Below are 19003 nucleotides of genomic sequence, written 5' to 3'. Positions count from 1 at the left end.
ACAGATCTTTCACAAAGTCCTTCAGAGCCTTGGACGGTGATTGATGGAACCTGACTGGGGGACTTCTGCACCAACTCCACCCCAGTCCTTTGGAGACTATGCTCTGGGCCCAGGGACTGAAGCTCAACTGGTCCCGAAAATGATACAACCTCCCGCCTACCTGAGATGTCTCACTGGGTGGGGGAGGGCCTGCCTCCTCTAGATCCTCTGCCTCCTCTTCCTTTGGAGGAGGAGCAAGGATGAACCTCTACCTCTGAAAGTATCCTCTTGCTCTAGTTCCTTTTGCATTTTGGATTGAACGAAATGCACCCTGGCTTTCATAAGAGGCATTATAAGCTGGGGAGGAGACGAAGAAGGGGCAGCGAGAGGTTGATGGGCTGGTTGAACCAGCACATACTGAGGTTGGTTGAGGTTGAGGTTGGGAGGTTGAGGGGATGACCAGGGCTGGGGACCTGGACAGCCTGCAGTACAGTCTGAGTAGGAGCCGCTTGAATTTCTTGAACTTCTTCCCTGTTTGGGGTGAGTTCCGGCGGGCTCAGACTGTTTCCTCTTGGAGGACAAACCCCATCGGGAGCGGAGACTCTGGTTGGCCCTAGTTGCCTCAGCTAGGACTGCGTCAACCTCTTCCTGAGGGGAAGAGGTTAGCTCCCCAGATGGAGCTTTTATGAGCCTGTTAGGCTCATGACGGATGGTGGCTGCCGAAAAGATGTGTTTTCTGCAGTTCAACCGGGCCTTGACGAAATCATAGAGGTCCTGTTGAAAACTTCCCAGGAGAGATTTCGTCAGCACCTGAAAAAAGAGGATCCTCTTAATATACCACTGACGTCGCCTCTGCCAAAGTGAAGAGAGTTTAAGGACCTACTAAGTCTGTCCTTAGCGTCTGCTTCAGCCTTCAGGAGCGACTCTGGGATCTTGGGCAGTTGCTCACTAAAGAGGTTAGAAGCGCAGTTAGGGTCCAGCCGGGTAACCGTGAAGGTATCCGGAGTTGCCTTCCCAATACTGGGAATCTCCGGGTAAGACAAGAGATGTGGGATCTATCTCCCGGAGATGAGGAACTGGTTTGCCCTCCATGCAAGCTTGGTTGGTGAGGGAAGCTACTTTAGAGGTGCATGGGGTGGGAAGAGGCTTCCCCAAAGAGAACATGGTAAATGCACTTTTGCCGGGGTGAGCTTTGTATTCTCCGCCTGCCACTCCGACAGAGTCCGTAGTAGGGCTGATTGGGCCTGGTCCTCAGGAAGATGACAGTCTCCTTTGGGACCTTATCGGACTGAATCCATGCCTCCTCCGTAAGCCTGGCATAACCTGCGTAAGGCGATTTCAAGTTGGGAGGAAGAATTCCAGTTCCTCCAGCGTACGGGTGCCTAAGCCCTCAATAGTGAGGGTACCCTCATGCTGGGGAGCAAAAGGGTCAGGCACCAGGGTTTCCCTTTATCAAAGGGGGCAGGTTGGAAGTATCTGGGACGGAGAAAGGTTTGTTGGCCGCTCCGCCACTCATAAACCCGGAGATCAAAGTCCTCTGTGACTTCACCTCCTCTGATAAGGAAAGCATCGGAAGCGTTCGAAGAAGACAGCTGATTCGAGAATTGCGACAACTTGTCGTCAACCCTCTTGTCAAACTGCTTCATAAGAAGCTCAGCAAACGCTTTTGCATCAAAGGAAGGAGGGGGAGTCTCTTAACCGTGTTTTGACCGTGCTCCCTTCCCAGAAGTAGAGGCCTTGCTCGTAGACGGCACGGGCTAGGGGGCACGTGGCGTCTTCGAGGGAACCTGGGAGCGGACTTTCTGGGATTTCAAGGTCTTTTCTTAACAGATTTCACCTTAGGGACGGTAGACCTTGCACCGTCCATAAGGCAAGAGGATTTCACAAATCCTCTGAAAGAAGAAGCAGAAGAAGAGGAGAACTGAACAGAAGATCACCTGCCTCACTTACCCCCTTACCTGGCTGTTCCAAGTCCACATTCATGGGTTCTAGATTGAGGTTGAGGGCCGCAACGTCTTCGGCGAACAATACCACATGCAGCGACTTCTTCTTGGGAGGGCTGCGTCATCTCCCGGATCCCAGCGATCAAAGGGGCGGCTATCTCATCTGCAACCGAAGCTGAGATCCAGGCGCCGGGAAGAGAACGTTGCAACTTCCTTGCAGAGGATGTAGGGTTTCCCTGCCCGACGTTCCTCCCAAGCCGCTGACCCAGGACTTGAGGGTCGATCAGCGAAGAGTCCCGAGAGCTGCGGTCAATCTGAAAGGGGGAAAGAAAGACAGGTGACTGAGCCTCCTAAAGGAGAATATCTTGCAATTATCCATCAAAGACAAAACTGAGGTTAAACGTGAATCGGAGTGGAAGATTTTCTTACCGACTCATCCAGAACCTGCTCGTATAGAGAGCGTAGCACACTTCACAACCATCTGGGTGCCAAACAGTCAGGTCCCCCACGTGGACTGCGCGGCCGGAGTGGGACCTGCAGAACTTCATGCGTCCGCTGGCCTGGTTCAGCACAGCGGTGCACCCCTGCTCCTGACAACACACCATTTGTAAGTTGAACGATAAATGAGTATGCTAATAAGACTGCCGGTAGTGTCTTAGGTAGTTATCCGTAGGCGAGTAACCAGGGAAAAAGGGGCTACTGAGGATTAACTACCTAGAGGGACCGCGGAGTTAAGCCGGAGGGAAAGGTCCCAAAAGGATAGTTAATACAATATTAAATAATAATAAATAAACATATATAGGTTATATATATATATATATGGATACATGCAAGATATATATATATATAAAACCATATCGGACAGGTCCGCTGGAGTTAAACCGGAGGTTAACAGGCCTAAGGTAATCCCAAAAGGCCGGAGTTAATCCGGGCCAAAAGTATCAATAAGTAAAAATACAATATAAAATATATGTATATATATAAATGAATAAAAAACATCTGCGACTAGGAAAGATTAACTATAAGGTGTACTTTTCCACTTGGAGCGGAGGAGTCCTGTACTTCAAAACGGTGATGGCGGAGGAGGTGTAGTGAACACCGTCCGACCAAACACCATACCCACCGGTGGAGGAGACAAGGACATCCGGTCACTTAGCGAGAAAAACACCAAGATAAATAGCTGGTGGAGGGAAGATACTGGGAATAGGTGTACTAAAATGAATAGGACAAATAAAGTGTCATGGCGTGTGAACGACAGAAGACAGTCAGGTGGGAGACTCCAACTGGCAACATGAACACAATTCTCCCCACCCGAGATGTGTTGGGAGAACTATCTCGGATGGGAAAAAAGATGCACTGACACAAGAAGGGGGGATGATGACAGGCCATGAGTGGGGACTCAGGTAGCGACCAGGGAGTGGGTAGGCACACCCGGGCGCCATGAGATCTACACCCTCCCTGCGATCGGACGAACATGTACGAACGATACTGAGAGAGGAAGAATGGGGAACACTCAAGGACAAAGCAAAGAAAAAGGGATGGGGAACAGGGGTGTGGGAGCACCCCGGTCCCTGGTCTCGAAGGGAATGACCGGATAAGGTCAGTGACGAGAGTACAGCCAATCAGTGCAGAGGAAGGGGATATAGGCTATGGCGAAAGGAAAGGATAAATCTCGGCCTTGGTAAGATAACATATAAATGAAAGCTAACCAAGGGGGAAGAGAGCAAGGGGAGGGGGAGGAGGTGAAAGGATGTGGTAGGAGGGTAAAACATGAAGTGGAGAATAACTGAAGGTGTGGATCGGAAGGAGAAGGCAACGAGGGACCCTCATTATTCCAGCTTAACTATTTTTAGTACTAAAGACTAAACGGAAAGGCCGAAATAGGAGAGAGGGAAGCGTCAGGCCCAACACCTCCAACCATAACACACATAAGGGAAGCCAACCATGAAGCCCTCCTACACACCTGGGCTCTCCTAGCCAGAAGGGAAGAGACGCCATAGCCTAAGCCTAGGCTAAGCCTCACCCAGCCTGGAGGCTGACGGAGAAACAGAAGTATCTCTACCAGACTAGCCAGTTAACCTATCCTAGGCAAAAAAAATAATTCAATCTAAATAATCATACGGACACATGTAGAAAGGAGGACCAAACCCAACACGATAAGAGCGCGGAGGAAAAATGGCCGACCTCCAAGATAAAAACAGTTTAATAATCTGTAAATATCAAAGACATCCGTGCGCTAGGCCTAAAATAAACAAAATAAGCATAACTGTACCATCTCAAATAAAATACCCAAACACTGGAGGAAGCAAATGTCCAAAATACAACACATATAAGAAGGGATAAAGAGCGGATAGGCCGAGGGGAAAACTCAGTCTAAACGACAATAATAGAACTTCCCCCAGAGAAGGGTAATAAAATAAAATAAAAATGCCCAATTGAATATATATATAATAAACAAAGGTACAAATGTAAAAAATGAAGGGGAAAGGCCCCGACCTAAAAATCCCGCAGCTTGACATGAAGGTCACATGGGCGTCGGGAGAGGTGGATGAGGACTGGCAATAAATCCCTAATTATTTAATTAGAGGGAAATAAATGACCTCAACCACCCAAAATAATACACAGAGATGGTACTCAACTTAGGAAGAAGAATCCAATGAAGATGCCATTGCTTGAACAATTCAAAAAGAGCGCACACAAAGGACACAACAATAGCGGGCCAGCGTGCTAAAAATGGAATGTGGGTGGCGCGGTTTGTTTACAGTCCGCGAGTGGTGTGGGGGTATGTAACGGCACCTCACTCTGTAGGACTTTTGACATTGGGAAGGTTTACAGGGCGGAGGCCTGTGATTGTGACAAACTCACCCTTTCTCATACACGACTCCATACCATGGAGCTCGCACTGGGGGTAGTAACTCCAGCGTAGCTTTTAGCTTTTCTCTGGTATATTTAGCAATAGCTTTACCTAGAAATAAGTGCTGAAAGGTTATTTCACCGGGTGACAGGTCGGAAAACCCAGAGAAAATACATTCTTTATGAAGAAAGATTATATGACATATAGAAGTGGTGGAAGAGAGAGTCAAATTGATTTTTCTGCTCTGCAGGAGACAACACTAAGGAAGTAAAGGATTGTAAAGTGATATATGGAGAGAATGCGTTGGCCAACAACATAAGCTGGTGGTTATGGACCTTTCAATTGAAAAGGGACACAAGAGAAAGAGGAAAAGTAACCCTAAGATCAAATGGTGGGAGCTAGAGAAGGCAGAAAATGTGGAGTTGAGATCTTCTAGGTTTAAGGAGAATGTTCTGAGAGAAATAAAGTTGAAGATGATGTAAATGATTGGTGGAGTTTTAACAGCAATGTGATCTAAAGCATGGGAGAGGAAATTTTAGGCAAAACATCAGGCAAAGGTCCCCAAAAGATAAAGAAAGTTGGTGGTGGAATAAAGACACAAGACAAGATCAAGAAAAAGAAAGAATCCCAAAAAGAACTGTTTATAAGCACAAAATAGAAGAAACGAGTACATATCAAAAGAAGCAAAGAGTTAGTTTAAAACAACAAGTTGCCAGAGCCAAAGCTGCTGCTTTCAATGATTTGTATGAGAATGTTGACACACCGGAGAGGGCAAAGAAACATCCACAGGATAGCCAAAGCTAGAGATTAAAGCAACAAAAGACCTCACACACATTGAGCAAATTAAAGATGGAAATGGTAAAGGTTCTAATAAAAGAGGAGGAAATTAAAAGTAGATGAAGAGAGTATTTTGAAAATCTTCTAAATGAAGAAAATCCCAGGAATATCATTGAGGATGGAGTAGCAAATGAAAGAAGTTCCCAGGATTAGTAGGAGAAGAAGTGAGGCGGAGCACTAAATAAAATGAAGAAAGGTAAGCAAAAGGGATTAGATGGAGATACCAGTCGAGGTGTGGAGGTGCTTAGAGAGGAGGGAATTGACATCTTGGGGGACTTGTTCAACAAGATCTACCAGCAGGAGAGATACATAGACGCCTGGAGAAACAGCCTGCTGGGTCCCCATTTACAAAGAAAAGGGACACATCCAGATTGTGCAACTTATCGGGTGCACAGAGCTGATGGCACATACCATGAAAATCTATGAAAGAATAATAGAGGTGGAACTGAGGGAAGAAATATCACATAAGGACCAGAACAGTTTGAGTTTCATGCGGGAAAGAAGACTAAAACAGATGCCATCTTTGTACCAAGTGACATCTCATGGAAAAAAAATATAGAGGAAAAGGAAAGAAACTACATCTCTTGTATTTATAGATCTTGAGAAAGCATGCTACATCAGTGCCTAGGCAAGAAGTGGAGGTGCATGAGGGAAAAAGGTGTCTCAGAAAAATATGTGATAGTTGTAAATGATAATGACAGAGCAGCTGTAACACAGGTAAACTCAGTGGGAACAACAAACAAGTTTGAGGTGAGTTGGACTCGCACCGTTGGTCCTATACATGAGTCCCTATATTTTGATATGGTAATGGATGTGATAGTATCTGGAGTGAAAGATCAGGTACCTTGAGTGTACTACTCTTTACGGAGATGACATAGTGCTAGTGACCACCAGTAAGGAAGAAGCAGACAGGAAATTGGAGTTGTGAGAAGTGCGTTTGGAGGACAGAGGCCTGAAGAGGCAGAGCAAAAACTGAATGTGTGGATGAATGGAGGAGACCAAGAGGGAAGCATCAACTTGTGGATGGATGGAGGAGGAAGTGAACACAGAATACACAATCAGTTTATGCAATTGGAGAAAACATCAGGTGTGTTATGTGACAAAAGATTTAATAAAGAGCGAAGGAAAAAATGTGTACCAGAGCATTGTCTGACCTTGCGTTGATGTATAGTTGTGAAACATAGCCTATGAAGAAAGCACAAGAGAGAGAGATGGAAGGGTGAAATGAGAATGCTACTGTTGGATGTGGAGGACAAGAAGAGACAGGATAAGGAATGACTTCTTAAAATAAGAAATATCAAAGAAGCTGCAACAGAGACGATTACAATGGTTTGGACATGTTATGAGAAGAGAGGAGGATCTGACATGTAAAAGAACTATGAATATGGAAGTGCCTGGAACAAGGAGGAGAAGTAGACCAAGAAATGAGATGGAGAACACAGTTAATGAAGGACATGCAGGAGAAGAATGTGGTATGAGGTAACACAGTATGATCGCAGAAGATGGAGAAGACCTTCAATAACAAACAGCGACCCCATGTATAAAGATGGGGAAAAAGCTCAAGATAAAAGAAGATATTATATATATATATATATATATATATATAGAGAGTAGAGAGATATATATATATATATATATATATATATATATATATATAATATAATATATATTATATATATATATATATATATATATATATATATATATATATATACTATATATATATATATATAAACCTGATTCTCGGTCATATATAGGTTCTACCAACAATAAATAAATGTGTAAGATACAATTAACATGTGTGTATTTTCTTTACTAGTTACACAGGGCTCTCTAGCTAATATTACGCTACTTATTATGCAATTATAGTTGGAAGGTACTCTGAGGTGACATGCACCATCACTGTCTTTCATCAGACATGCTCCCTGACCCGTCGACCGCTAAACCCTTCCTGATCTTTAACTTTTCAAACTGAACTTGCTTAGGTCGTAGACCTCAGCTGATTGGTCTCTTATAATCGAAAGGAACCAATAAGGGTCTTCGATGTACGGCACTCATTTGAATTACCCACACCAAACCCCAACGATCATATGGCGTTCGACGACTCAGCAGTATCTGTTCATTACTCTCTGATCACAAAGATGCACAAACAACTAGCAGATTTTCTGTTACATTTCAAACATGAATTTCTATATAGATCTGTCTCACAGACTCACTACACTATTTTTTTTTTTTTAATTAGTTTCTCTGCTATTTGTGCACCGCCATTTGAGTACCATACCTCCCAACATATGTTGTCAATAATTTGTGCAGAAACAAAAACTAAAATTTAGCAAGCCAGGGTCATGCGCAGTCACAATTGACAATTTACAGTATTATGAATTCCAAGCATCACATTGCTATGATTTTGTGTATTTATTTATTTATCTTAATAATAATAATAGAGAATTAGACAGGATCAATGGAATAATAATTTTTAGCTCCACACATTAACATAGAACTTTCTTAAAATTTGGATTGAAATAACCTGCAGTTCAATAATCAAAAGGCAAAAACCAGATTACTGTTGATCAATACAAAATAATTTTGTAAAAATCACAGAAATTGAATAAAGTTAAGTATATCTTAGTTTAACCAGACCACTGAGCTGATTAACAGCTCTCCTAGGAGCTAGCCGAAGTTAATTTACTTTTACGTGGCTTCAAGAACCAACTGGTTACCTAGCAGCAGGACCTACAGTTATTGTGAATCAGACCACATTTATAAGTAGAAATGAATTTCTATCACCAGAAACAAATTTCCTCTTGTTCTAATCTTTCTTTGGAACTAGCAGTAAAGGTGAATTATAAGGTGACTTAGAAGGAATTACGACTCACCTTCCTTCATCTCCCTCAACCATCTCGTCTACGATGTCTTGACTTATTGGAAGTTTGTAGTTCAGGGTACATAAAAGCGACATCTAGCACCATCTTCTATGACTATTTTGTGCTGCAGGACATCTGTCCTTCCTAACTTATCTCCTGTTACCGCTACAACATTCCTAGAGTCAATATCTGTATTAACCTGTCCCTACAATGAGGAAAATCTGCATATTTACTTTCCCTTCTCTAATTTAACTCTTGTGTCAGCCACAGAGACAAATGCTTTTTCACTTATGGTTAGTAAAGGGTTAGTAATCACAATTCCCTTACAGAATTCTATGCTAGCATGCAATTCTAGTCTCTTGTCAGAATAATTATACACATAAGTCGTGCACTTCCACCATTAAGTCTTACTAGGAATTGTCCATTTCTACAAAGTCTGGTAAGTCTTCATTAACTAATAACACACTGTATCACCTAGGTTTTTATCTGTTACAATTCTAAGACAAACCTTTGTCAGACCTTTGTGATGCAGCATAACGCTATTATTTAATCTAAATTTTACAAGATTATCAATGGTACTAACTAAGCAGATTTCTTCTGCATTCCGTACATCGGCAGTGTAACAGACACTATCATCTGAACTTTCATCTTGTGGTATCACAGAACTTATCTCTGTTATTTCTCAGGTTGCTTAACAGCAACACCTCATTGAGATACTCTCTTCCGTACTCTTCTCCTATTAGCGTGTCAGGATCAAGTCAGGTTGGGAAAAGAACTAAGTTCTCGAGGCATCTACTTGTTGTGCACTTTGTCATCAGGTCTATACCTGCTATCTGAGAATTCCTCCTGAGTGGCTTCTAGGCCTTGAAAAGCAGTTTGACTATCTTCTCCTATTGCTTCTATCATTGAATTTCTACACACTGTCCTACCCGGGTTAGCATTAAATTCCATTTCTATCTGTTGGATGTCTACTTCAGATGAGGCTGTCTCAGGTAAAGTGATCAAGTTTATCTGAAACTGTTCCTCTTCAAGAGAGCAACATTTCCTCTATCAATTTCCTTGATAGTTATTCTTCCATTGCTACACTCCAATGTAATTCCACATCTTCATAACCTGGAAGGTAATAGAGCTTGAGGTGGAAAATATTTCTCATCCAACACCACAAACTCTTCCCTGTATTTCTTAAATCTAGAATTATTACGAGACATTCATGTCCCCAAGTTCTTCTCTTCTGATATAGCAGCAGAATTTACTAGTGAACTTTAAGAAAATTATGGAATTTTATGATAAATATATGTCAAATCACAGCATATAAACCAAGTTCAAATGGAGCAGTAGAAAGAACGAATCGTAATATAAAGGATATCCTGAAACTTTAGTTAAACTCAATACAGAAGACTGGGATTTAGCTTTGAAGACGTCCAGTTTACTATAAACAATACTGTAAATGAGTATAGTAGGAGAATCACTACACTACTTGTTATATTACTATATACATATATATGCATATATATATATACACAGATAAAACCAGAAGAAGAAGAAGAAGAAGAAGACGACAGCAAGAAACATAATTCACTTTATTCTTGCAGCAGCGACGTTCCGAGACCAGTGTCTCATCATCGAGGCTAAAATGAAAGATAAAAAACTGATCAACAACACAGTATAACAAATTATCTTTTGTTGACACGCAAAACACATTGAACAAATCAAAGCAAAATAGGACACAACACTGAAATAAAAATCACTCGACAAGAAAAGAAACACAATTAAAATGAAGTTCAGTTGCTGCGCGGAAATGCGCCGAAAGTAAAAGGCCTTGTTGAAGCTGTGTACAAGGGATCAGATGAAGAGTGGTTGTCTTAAGTGGGAAGGTAGCTCTGGGTTGGATTGTGTACACCCTGTACGGAAACTAATGCCCATATGTACATCACATCTCACCTAAGTCTGCCTATTTCATCGGCAGTAAGTATAAATATAGACAAACTTGACATCAACAGCCGGAAAATAATTAATTAAAATTTGAAGAGGTAGCAAGTACCTTAGTTTAACCAGACCACTGAGCTGATTAACAGCTCTCCTATGGCTGGCCCGAAGAATTAGATTTATTTTACGTAGCTAAGAACCAATTGGTTACCTAGCAACGAGACCTACAGCTTATTGTGGAATCCGAACCACATTATACCGAGAAATGAATTTCTATCACCAGAAATAAATTCCTCTAATTCTTCATTGGCCGGTCGGAGACTCGAACTCGGGCCTAGCAGAGTGCCAGCCGAGAACTCTACCGACTTGTCCAACGAGAACTAGCACGGCATGGCTCTGTGAGGAGGGTAGACAATGAATTTCATTGAAAAAACTGAATAAAACAAAAACTATAATAACAGTTAAGACTAAGGGCTGTGAACGTTGCCTTTCATCGAGAAACACCCTGTGTGAAAACGGTCGTCTTCACGGAGACAACCTATCTAAGAAAGGGTAGTTGGCTGCCGTTTCCAATTCATATGTAAATTTAAAGCTGGAAATGTAAAGCACTGGCATATTGTAGAACGAATCACGATGCAATTGTCCTTCGAAAGAACAAAAGCGTTGTCCATATCGGCGATAGAAGAAGGGTTTCAAAGAAGATGGACAACTGTCCAGAAGCTTCGCTCTTAAATTTGCATAAAAATGTTAGCGAATGTGGGTTACCCATGCCTACACCCTCAGGGTTAACACCCATGCCCATACTTCAATTTGCACGCATGCTTCATCATTGTAAAAACAAAGGCAGTGTCCTGCACCGCCAACCCAATAACTTTAAAATCATGACGGTTAAAATCCATAGTGAAATCGCATTCATTCCAGTAAAAAAAAATTATATATATTTATAAGAGAGAGAGAGAGAGAGAAAGAGAGAGAGAGAGAGAAAGAGTGGAGAGAGAGAAAGAGAGTAAAAGTTGTAGAGAGAGAGAGAGAGAGAGAGAGAGAGAGAGAGAGAGACCTTACCTTACAGACCTTACAGTTCGTTCAAGGTTCTAGGAAGTCCCTCAGTGTGAGGCACCTCTGATGTCTACCAGAGAATTGCTAATGCATCTTCCGGTATATTTTGCATCTTCCAATCTTGGATGGTCTGTGATGCATCTTAGATATTTGTCGAGCTTATTCTTAAACATATCTACGCTCACTCCTGATATGTTCCTCAGATGAGCTGGTAGCGCATTGAATAGAAGCTGCATTATCGATGCTGGTGCGTGGTGGATTAATGTCCTGTGTGCTTTCCTGGTATAGTTTTTGGCACCATTAATCTAATTTTTGCTTGCTCTTTCTGATACTTTTAGGCCCATGATGTTTTCGGTAATTCCTTCTGCCTGTTTCATGCCTGGATTATCATGTAGCGTTTCTTCTCCTTTCGAGACTATATAAATTTAAGAATTGTAGTCTTTCCTGAGTAAGGTCAAGGCCTTAACTTTCTATTCTAGCTGTGAAGGACCTTGTACACTCTCTATTTATAATATCCTTGGTAGTGTGGGTACCATATTATATTGCAATATTCATGGACTACGTACGTATGTCGAGTAAAGCATAATCATGTGTTCGGCTTTCTGTTTTGAAGTGCCGGAACAATTCCTATTTTTGCTTTGCATTTTGCCAGTAGTATTGCTATTTGATCATTGCATAACATATTCCTATTCAACATCACACCAAGGTCTTTAACTGCTTCCTTATTTGTGATTGTCTCGTTATCAGGTCCTTTTTTATGTAATTTCTTTTCGTACCGGCAGATACGTTCGTCCATTGCGTTGAAATCGCTACTAACTCTTTTTCGTATGGGTTAATTTAATTGCTGGATATTTTCATAACTCCTTTTTTTCAGTTTACGTAACCTATTGTGGTGGTGTAATATAACACTTGTCATTATATTCAGAGTGAATAGCCAGGGAAACTAGACAAGATGCACCATTGCCTGAATGCACCATTAGCCTAGACAGAATGCACCACCAGCCTGGTCTAAATGCACCAGCCACTTAGTCTGAATGCACCATTTTGTCAGTAGTCTGAATGCACCGTTTTGTCAGTAGTCTGAATGCACCATTTTGTCAATAGTCTGAATGCACCGTTTTGTCAGTAGTCTGACTGCACCATTTTGTAAATAGTCTGAATGCACCAATTTTTAAATAGTCTGAATGCACCGTTTTGTCAGTAGTCTGAATGCACCATTTTGTAAATAGCTTCCACGCACCATTTTGTAAATATTCTTGAATGCACTACTTTGTCAATAGTCTGAATGCACCATTTCGTCAATAGTCTGAATGCACCGTTTTGTTAATAGTCTGAATGCACCATTTTGTCAATAGTCTGAATGCACCATTTTGTCAATAGTCTGAATGTACCATTTTGTCAATAGTCTGAATGCACCAATTTGTAAATAGTCTGAATGCACCAATTTGTAAATAGTCTGTAACACCATTTGTCAATAGTCTGAATGTACCATTTTGTCAATAGTCTGAATGCACCAATTTGTAAATAGTCTGAATGCACCATTTTGTCAATAGTCTGAATGTACCATTTTGTCAATAGTCTGAATGCACCGTTTTGTTAATAGTCTGAATGCACCAATTGTAAATAGTCTGAATGCACCATTTTGTCAATATTCTGAATGCACCATTTTGTCAATATTCTGAATGCACCATTTTGTCAATATTCTGAATGCACCATTTTGTCAATAGTCTGAATGTACCAGTTTGTTAATAGTCTGAATCCACCGTTTTGTTAATAGTCTGAATGCACCAATTTGTAAATAGTCTGAATGCACCATTTTGTCAATAGTCTGAATGCACCATTTTGTCAATAGTCTGAATGCACCATTTTGTCAATAGTCTGAATGCACCATTTTATCAATAGTCTGAATGCATCGTTTTGTTAATAGTCTGAATGCACCAATTTGTAAATAGTCTGAATGCACCATTTTGTAGTCTGAATGCACCATTTTGTAAATAGTCTGAATACACCATTTGGTCAATAGTCTGAATGCACCATTTTGTCAATAGCCTGAATGCACCAATTTGTAAATAGTCTGAATGCACCACACTGCATAAAAATGCGCTTGTTGTGTGGTTGATTCAGGTATCACCAAATTTTTGTCATTCTTACAAGAAACTGGTGAAATCTCAGTTTTTAGCTTGTGAAAAGTAGTTATTCGTGATTTAAGAATAGATAGTCTCATTTCTTTACTAAAGCCTTGATATCATCCATCCTTTTATCATAATGTATTTGATGTCAATATTTATTTTATGTACCCCAGCTTAGTTTATAGACTATGAATTTTTCTGTCAGAAGCCTTAAAGTGTCTTGTTGGTTTTGTAAACTTCTATTTTTATTCAGATTTTTAAAATTATTTACTTTATCAAAGAGAATAATCTTGCAAAGTATGAATATATAATATTTACTTATATGTTCTAAAGAGCAGGTGCGTTATGTGAATGAAGTTGGTGCATTGGGACTACAAGAAAAACACTTTTAATTAGGAAGTGGTGCATTGGGACCAGATACTCGGTGCATTCGGACCATGGTACATTGTGCAATTGAGGCAATGGTGCTTTAGTCCATAAACGATAGCCAGCCGTCGTTGGGCTGTTGTTTTCGGACTTTTACCAACACCGTTAATCGTAATTAGGCAAAAGGTGTTTAATTCGTATCGAATTCTTTTTCCGTTTACGTAACCTATTGCAATATCTTGGGTCGTGTTGTAATACTAAAATTTCGTTATGATTGAATAGGCTGGGAAAAGGGGTCGTTGTTTTCCATATAATGAAGCCAGACATTAAAGAAAAATGGGAGAGAAAAAGACCGAATTACGTAACAACTGCTTGAAATCTGCATAGTTTGGACGCATTCAGATCCTTCAAGAATTGCTCAACATTAAGAAGTTAACAGGCACACAATGTTTAATGTCTGTGTTTAGTATCGAATCCTATTTGAACCAAGTTATATCTTCGGTTCTATTAATTCCAGTGTAGTAGAATTCGATCTGTTATTATGTCCCGTAATCCGATGATGACATGTTTTATATTGCGTCGTCTATACTACGTAGCTGACTTGGTCCAGGGACACCAGAATATATCAGAAACCTTACTTTCATTTCGGCTTGTTTTTTCTATATAAACTACTATTTGATCCTATAATTAAGCCTCCTATAATTTATGGAAAATTTTCGTGGAAATTCGAGTTTATTTTGTGGGAATTTGTGGAAAAAAAAGAGCAAGTTTGTGGGAATCTGACTTTTTTTGAGGTGGCAACACTGAGACCGGTTTTGGCCTCCCCCACTTCACGGCCGCAGTCGCTCTTTGTCTGTCGTACAGTTAACACCAAGTGACTTTCTACATTACCGACCGAAATACGGACATATCGTCGCGCTGGACATTACTATATTATTAAATATAATATGAATAAGTCGTCCTTCTTCAATATTTAAGGTAATAAATATAAGTTTAAATAGCAATAATAGTGATATATTAGCTACAAGAACTTCTGCCGAGGCTGGAGAGTGCTTTTCCAAATGGCGACCAACTTTTGACTGGAGTCTTTGTTGGAGTCACGGTGAGTCCTTTGTGTTGCTTGAGTCTGCTCTCCAATGCCGTTTCACTCGAGTCTTGATGAGCAGCCAGTTGGGAGAGTCATGCCCTCCAGAACCTCTTGACTCGATTTTTCGTGTGTGAAGTGTCGAGTCATGGCTGTCCCTGATATTGCTCTGAGTCCTGCCCTCCAGTGATTTGACTCATTTTTCGTATGTAAAGTGTGGGTGAGTCATGCATGAGTCCTTTGATATTGCCTGAGTCTTCCCCTCCAGAGTGTTTTGACTCGAGTTTTCGTACGTAGAGTGTTGAGTCATGGTGAGTCTTTTATACTGCCAGAGTCACGTCCTCCAGAGCCTTTTGACTCGAATTTTCGTACTTAGAGTGTTGAGTCATGGTGAGTCTTTTATACTGCCAGAGTCACGTCCTCCAGAGCCTTTTGACTCGAATTTTCGTACGTAGAGTGTCGTGAGTCATGGTGAGTCTCGATATTGCCTGAGTCACGCCCTCCAGAGCCTCTTTGACTCAATCTTTCGTACGTAAAGAGAGTGGTGAGTCATGGTGAGTCCTTGATTTTGCCTGAGTCGCCCTCCAGAGGCTTCCGACTCGAATTTTCGCATGTAAAGTGTCGTGAGTCATGGTGAGTCCTTGATATTGCTTGAGTCATGCCTTCCAGATCCCTTTGTCTCGGGTTTTCATAAGTAAAGAGTGGTGAGTCTTGGTGAGTCCTTGATAGTCTATTGCTAGAGTATGTCCTCCTAGCCTTTTGACTCAATTTTTCGTATGTAAACAATGGTAAAGTTTTAGAAAGAGGAACCAGCCCAAAATGACATGAAAATGTTTTTCTAGGTGATTTTGATGTGTTTTGCACGAATATCACCTTCATTTTCCTCGGAAATTAACGGTTTTAGACTTTACTCGGACCACCTACAGTTTCTCGCCCACTCGACTGCCGACCGAAATCGGCGGAAGAACACCAAAACCAACACGTCGTCCTGTTTAGGCCGTGGCGGAACGGCGCTTCGCGCCTTATCCGCATATTTAAAGATTCTTGGCAAGCACGACATTTTCTGGCAAGAGGTAATGTTGCGCTGCGCGCGCTAGCCACAGGGGTTACAGTAAGGCCGTGTTCTTCCGCCGATTTCGGTCGGCGGTTGAGTGGGCCCGGGAAACTGTAGGTGCTCCGAGTAAAGTCTAAAACCGTTAATTTCCGAGGAAAATGAAGGTGATATTCATGTGCAAAACACATCAAAATCACCTAGAAAACATATTTTCATGTCATTTTGGCCGTTCCTTCTAAAATACCTTATTATTATTATTATTATTATTGCTAGATGTGCAGCACCATGGTGGCAATTTCTTCTGATATGACTTTTCTACAGGTTTTTGGCTGCTATTTATGAATTGACTTCAATTTTTGTCGCAGAATGTAAATTAACTCCGTCATTAACCCTCGGTCCTCCCAGCAAGGGGCTTCCATACACGATCTTCACAAGACAGATATAAGCACATATATATAAACGTCTGTCCTCTGGAACGTTTCATATCCCATCCGGCAAGTGCACTAACTTGTTAACGTATGGGTACCAACACCCCCGGCCAGTACTAAACACGGCAAAGGGACATTCCATTTGGCCGACAACAAACAGATGCACCGCCAGTGTCAGAAGCCCTGAAAGTGTAGAGCTAATACTTAGAATTACCCTAAGCTTTATCTCTGCATCAAAAATTCTTGAAAGTGAATTCTTTATATATAGTGTTTAATATGGCTGCTTCTCGAGAGTCTACCATCATTTTTTTCATCAGCTGTAATTAACCAGTAATCAACCTCAGAACTGGTTCTATTTTTTGCTAACTCGCTGCACAAGACTCATGGGGAACTTTTAGTCAAAGTGGAGCACCTCTTCCACTGGAGGTTTGGAGCACCCCCAGTCTAAGTAACACAGCCTACCAGGTTAGTTAGAAGGGCACATTAGGTTAGCATGGTCTTGTAAGAGGTTTCCTAGCCTGTCAGTTCAAAGCCTCTCAGAATTGAGTCACAGTGATTCAAAGGCCAGGAGTATATAATAATAGGTCAGTGGTTTTTTGCTTTGTTACTCATTGCCAATTGGTCTGCTCTTCTGGTTTTGTTTCATCGGTGTAGGCTACAGATTTTTTTTTTTTTCCTTGATATGCAAATTTTGTAATGGGATGAAGAGGCTATAGGCTGATTATTAACTTAGGAGTCAGCCTATACAGTTGCAATTTTAAGTGGCCTGTAGGGCTGGTCGCAAAGTCGTCACAGACATGGCCTTTTCATCCGTGCCTCTTTCATGAGCCTTGCTTAGGGCTAATTGCAGATTTCCACAGGATTTTCTCTTTGTAGGAAATCATTTGGACCAACTGTGTGCTTGCCTCCAGGCCTCTTGAAATTGTCTCACATTATTCCATCATACAGCTCATACATATATATACCCCCTCCAGTGACTTCTTCCTCTTTTATCTCTGTTAGTGCTGTTCCCTTGGGAATGGTGTGGCCTCACACCAATTTATGTATAAGTTTTACTCGGGTGTTTTGTTGTAAGAGCATTTTGGGGGGACCTTCCTTCATATTTGCGTCAACAGGACTTTTTATGTAATTTTTAGGATGTTTTACTGTTGTGCAAAGCATTAACATAGCTTTTCCAGCATCTGCAGGCTAACTAGGTTAGGCTAGGTCAGTTTTCTGTTGGTATAATTCTTGTCGCTGGTTATTTGATGAATGCTCCATAATCACATTCTCTCTTGCTGCTTGCTTGTACGAGTCTTGTGTAATTGAGAATATAAATTATAATTACTGAATGTAAAGCATAATGTAATATTTCACTAGAGTTGTATATAGTATTTTTCTTTGCAGTCCCTTCTGTTGGGTCTGCAGGGGGGCTCACCGTCCATTCCACAAACCTTGACCAAAGTCAAGTGTCGTCAGCAGATTCAGGAGTCCCTCCCTTGGAATTGGCGATTCAGGCGCTTAGCAACTTTGCTCTCTTTGATTATGTAAGTTTAAATTTGAGTGGCTTTTGTAAGAAAGCTTCTGTATAGACTTGAAAGGGAGACAGTTCTGAATCAAATGCTGGTGTTGGGACAAGAATTTATCTAGATATTAGAGAGACCAGTGTTATCTGATCTTAAGAGTCGATGTTAACAGTTTTCTTTTTTACAGGATTGCTGCAAATGAGACTGACATACAACTTTTAAACTTGCTGCTGTTTAAAGACTGACTACATGCGTAACTATCCCGGTTATCAGTGATGGTGGCTCCCAGGAGGCATGAAATGAACGACACCCCAATCAATTATTAAACTGTTCAGTGGCATTTTGCCAGCAAATTTTCTTTGAAAGTCTTGAGCATCATTTCGTGTCTCCTGGCTGCGGCTTGCATGTGGAAACCTGGTGGTGGGACATACTAGAGGATTCTGGATCCTCTAATATAACTGTAGCATGCAGCACCATTTCTGATGTAGGTGTTGCCCACCATTGTTCTTCCCTTGACTAGACTCATGACTCTGACAATGTAGAACGTGGTTCATCCGTCCCAAAACTGGGGAAACGAGGAGAGGACCACACAGACAGGAGGGACATCTGTCGGCATAAATTAGGGGCAAGCTGCTGAAAAAGGCTTTCATGAACAAGAGCCACTCAACTAGGATTAACTCCAGAAAAGGTAATACAGCAGGTTGTCGTGCACTTGTCCCGCAACCTCCCCGTAGTTTTCCCTGATTGTGCCTCTTCCTTGCTCACTTTCTGGTCACTGTCTTTGTTTTTGTTATTCGGATATTTTAGTCATTTTACCTTCTTTCTCATTTGTTTGCAGTCTCTTGATCTTGTAACAACATTAGGTTCATCTTTATAGCTGTCATATGGAGCTTTTTCAGTGGATTGTCAGTCAACCTTTTTCCTGCCTGATGAGGCACAATGTGCCAAATTGATGACTGTGCATTTCAGTACTTTGTG

At 41.4% G+C, this 19003-nt stretch overlaps 1 long non-coding RNA gene across 1 annotated transcript; it reads left to right on the top strand.

Moving 5' to 3' along the window:
• The first annotated feature begins 14781 nt into the window (after window positions 1–14781).
• Window positions 14782–18635, top strand: LOC136838894 (uncharacterized). The gene is made up of 3 exons (XR_010853161.1): window positions 14782–14932; window positions 17907–18046; window positions 18213–18635. It is a non-coding gene; the product is annotated as an uncharacterized lncRNA (long non-coding RNA).
• The last annotated feature ends 368 nt before the right edge of the window (window positions 18636–19003 follow it).

The sequence above is a fragment of the Macrobrachium rosenbergii genome, chromosome 5, assembly GCF_040412425.1.
Source record: "Macrobrachium rosenbergii isolate ZJJX-2024 chromosome 5, ASM4041242v1, whole genome shotgun sequence".
NCBI classification, from domain to species: domain Eukaryota; kingdom Metazoa; phylum Arthropoda; class Malacostraca; order Decapoda; family Palaemonidae; genus Macrobrachium; species Macrobrachium rosenbergii.
Note: the sequence above shows the minus strand (reverse complement) of the source record. Positions and strands in the feature narration are given on the sequence as shown.